We start from the raw sequence: 4,844 nt of genomic DNA, 5'->3' as shown, positions 1-4,844 counted from the left end.
TGCTTAATGCTAGATCCATATCAGTCCATTAGTTATCATGTACGAGCCATTGGAAAGTGATTCAAGGTGATAGCCCATAGTGTCTTAAGCCATTAATGGATCTTAACTACCATCTCTAGTGACTTTTTATGGATTAAAACTTCATTGTCAAACCTATACCGGTTCGGGAAATAACTATAGGTTAAATCCTCAATGCGAGGAGAAAAATCCGGAATTTTCCACTTTGCATCTGGAACTTGAACCTAGCAACCTTTAGCTCTGGGAGACTTACTTTCTTCCACCTTTTTACTTAGTTCTATGTGAGTTTAGTTTAAATCACCACTTTCAAAACAATTTTATTTTCTTTTAAACTTCAAGTTTGTGCTAAAGGAAATCATCAGAATCAATTTCTAATTTAGAGTCTGTCATTGGTAGAGTGAAAACCCATCCCTGAGTTCGACCCTAGAACTGCTATACTATAGTAGCTTTGCTACTCCAGTATAAGGTCATAGGTTTTATAAATATTTTTGATTAAAAGATCTGGCTGGGGAAGTCAAGCTCAAAGAATCACTTTACAACATGAATGAGTACAAATAAGTAAGCCCCACCCACTCTCATACAAGCCTACTAACTTACCCACTCAAACTCACAACCTAGATACTACAAAACTTGCAATTAAAAGCTCACAAACAAAGCAATTAGTAGCACATATGTAAAGTAATTGAATATACATAATATATCAACTAGTATATCCAAAAATTCCAATGTATATTCAAACCTAAATGAGACAAGATCACATATCAACATGTATCTCAAAATATCCAATATCCAATATCCAATATCCAAAATAATCATCAACCTGTAGATATCCAATCACCAAAATAATAATTGTAATGTCTATCTCCCTATTTGTCCTAGAAAGAGACAAAGGGCCACAATCTCCTCCTTTATATCTAAGAAAAAATATGAAGGGATGACAATTCAATAGTCGGATATCTAACATACAAATCAACAAACATCCCCATTTCAACAAAATGTCAAATACCCAAAAATCAAGTATCCACATGTCACCAAGTTTCCATATCAACATCTCAAAAAATTAATAGGATACAAGAATCTTTCCTTGATTCCCATCACAAGATATAAGAATCTCATCACATGGTTCAAATTAAAAACTTTTAGAAAATGCTTTATCACCATGAAAATAGATTCCAAGCATGAAAATGTATGGAAAGCACTCAAAATGAATGACCAAGGCCTAGAATTAGCAATACTAGAAACCAAGAAAAATCCAAATGAGGCTAATAAATGAGAGAGGAATGGACAAACCAAACAATAATGGTTTCCAGATATGAGAGCTCTTTCAAACAAGCTGCACTAAAGACATGAACATTGGAGAATGACAAAGTTGGGAATACTAAACCCTATTTGAATCCTTGTTGGAAAGATTTTCCGGACTATTGAACGAACACAGTCCAAAACCCTCTCAAAACTCAACAACAAACTAGTTGTCAAAAAAGAAGGCTAATGACAAAAAAACTATAAGGTATGTGATGGAACGAACTTGAAGACAGGAAAATCTTGTCGAAAAAAAGATCAGCAACAATGATAAAATGATGTTCACAGTAATGGTTGGCATCAACAATGGTTGGAGTGAGCTAGTTGTGCAAATCGACACATGCTTAAGGAGAATCCGACGAAAATGACCAGAAGAGAAAGTTGACAGCAGTGGTGGGAATGAAAGACCGATGATGATGGATAAGAAGGATGCATAGAGAAGAAAGGTTCTCTTCTTTGGAACGAATGCCTTAGTGCTTTGAGAGAAATGAGGAAAATAAAATGATTTGGGGATTTTAATTTTTTTCAATTTTTCAATTTTTTTTTAAATATTTACAAAATGATAAAAATATCATTCAGACACTAATAAAGATGAGTATAAACAACATGGGTCAAAATTGGAAATTTACCGTAAACATAAGTAGTATCAATTTAGGTTTCGTTCAAGAGCTCTCAGTGGAAAAAATTGTGCAACTTAACTGTAGGAAACTTTTTCACATAAATTTCTAAGGTTTGGAGTCAAGTGGTATTAATCTTGGTGGATCGATTCACATTTCGTTCTAGGGTTCTCGATTACAAGACTGTGCACACAATGGATCGATCCACAAATTTAGCAAATTGTTCAACCCTCTGTTGAAAAATGACTTAGGCAAAACTGACGAGAAAACACAAGAAACACACTAACAAGCTTTCCAAAAACTGAAAATTGATCCACCAAAGCTGAGCAACATTAGGATGACGCACTTATCTTCCCATCAATGAGTTAGTATTGAATCATATTGATCAAAAATGCTACCAAGAGCTTAACTTTAGACAAAACTAATAAACATAGTAATTGAAGAACCTTCCAAATTTATCATATGAATAGGTAAGCAACAAATGATTATCAACACCCTAACAAGTAAGCTTAAGCTCAAAGAAGACTTAATCATGACACCATAAAATAGTGAGAATGTTAATTTCCTTCCATTTATGAACATATATCCATCCATGAGGTAAAAAAAATTTTCAAGACACTTTTCCTTCCTAGAGAAATTCAAGATAATGTTCTAGGAAGTCAATTTGCACCTCTCTTAGTCGGATTCCTGTTTAACACGACCCCATTTACATCCCTCTAACAAAGTTCATACCTCATTTGCTTTTCACATTTAGTATTAAAATGATTGCAAAGATATAGACTTTACCCTTAGGATCAATTTTTGACTTGAGGAACACTAAGGAAGCCTTTACAACATAACAATATAAGGGATGTCCAATCTTGCAATGAAAACTTTTCATACTTGAAACATTGCCAAGGAGCCATAACCATTCTAGGAAACTTAATATTTTTCTTTTTCTTTTCTTTTCTTTTCCATTTTTTTTAAACTTAATCTCAAAAAGAGGGCAAACAATCAAGGAACGATCATCTCAACCACCCAAGGAATTTTCGGGTGACTTTACTCACTCTTTAATGCTCATTAAATAGGTATAAGTTTACATTTAGACTCTAAAGAGCATTATTCACCATTTATGCAATCACAAGGTTCAACAATGAGCTTTTACTCACTTAAAGGAAATGATGCTAACCTTTTGTATTTTATCTAATCAAATCAAAATAGCAAAGACTCAATATCATGCTTATCAATCAAGCCATGGAGATAAAACCATCTTGAAGCTTTTAAGATCATTATGGGTCAATTTAACTTTCAAACAACATGAATAAGCATGTCACTCACATGAACTCAACAATTGTGATGAAAAAAAAATGAAAAATAGAGAAAAATGAATCAAGACAAAAAGAACATCACCACAAGGACACTTTGGAACTGAAAAAACACCTAGGACTCAAAAATATGCATGAAGAAAGTCCTAGACAAGTTCTAAAGGCAATTAACAAAGAGTATATAAACCTATGGGGCTCCTAAGTGATTCAAACCTAGAAGTGTCCAAAGGTTTAATAGCAATGTTAGCAATTTGACCCTCTACAAGGAAAAGCTCTAATGAAACAACCTTGTCTTCTACCAAGTCTTGAATGAAGTGATGCTTAATGTCCACATGTTTTGATCTAGAATGAAGAACATGGTTTTTTAACCTAACAACAACATTGGCATCATCAAATTTCCTCCCCCTATCAATCCCAACTTTTACAATGGGATGCTCCTTTTCATTTTGAAACAATCTATGTTGCAACAAGTAATTAATTAACACATACACTTTTAGAACTTCCACACACAAGAGAAGAGGAGGAAGGAGATTTTTTACTAACAACATAGCAATTATCACAAGTTCTCAAGCCAATCATCACACATGTATCATTCAAGTCAAACACCTTGCAAAAATTTTGTGAAAATTGGACATTGAACTTATTCTCACACATTTGGCTTATGCTAATTAAGTTAGTCTTTAAACCTTCAACATATAAGACTTCTTCAAGATTAGGAATGTCACGGCACAAATGGTACTTTTACCTTTCACTCTAGCCACATTACTATCTCCATATGTCACATTTCCTCCATCAAATTCAAGGAATGAAGTGAACAAATATTATTTCCAATCATACGATGTGAACATCCACTATCAAAATACCATGAACATGACTCACTAGCTCTAAGTGCAGTATGGACAACAAGACATTTCAACTTCTTCTTTTTCACCCAAATTTGTTTTACACTTGAGACTTTTGTCTTTTCATTCAAAGTGCTTCCTTTCAACTCACCATAAGAAAAGATCTTTAAGCTCTTCTTGGACACTTTCTTATTCTCATTCAACAACTTATTCTTCGAAGTATGATATTCATTCATTAGGTTAGTCAACTTCCTTTGAAAATTATCAATTAATCTTGTATAACATCTATCAAAAGTGTTTCCTATTTTGCCACAATGAGTGCAATGAAACTTGATTTGAAAATGAGTTTTTTTAGGATATTTTTTTCATAAGGCTTAACAAAAACTATTTTACCACTACTTGGAATAGCATTTCCATCAACAAATCCTAAGCCTCTTTTATCAAAAGATTTACACCCTAAATTGATCAACTCATTAAGTCTCTTAGAGCTAGGATGTGACTCTTAGAGCTAAACACTCATAGATTTCAATTTGTTTCACTATTTGAGTAATTTGCACTTCTAGTTGAATTGAGTTTATCATCATTATTGATGTGATGATATTAAAATAAGTAACATAATCTATTATTATTGATTGTATTACTCTTAAGGATCGTTGTTGATTGTGTTACTCTTAAGGTCTCACATGGAGATACTAACGTAGGTCTACTACAAGACTCATTATCTTTTTTAGCATAAGATGACTTTAGAGTAGCCTCTTGTTATT

This window comes from Vitis vinifera, chromosome 9, assembly GCF_030704535.1.
Source record: "Vitis vinifera cultivar Pinot Noir 40024 chromosome 9, ASM3070453v1".
NCBI lineage: Eukaryota > Viridiplantae > Streptophyta > Magnoliopsida > Vitales > Vitaceae > Vitis > Vitis vinifera.
Note: the sequence above shows the minus strand (reverse complement) of the source record.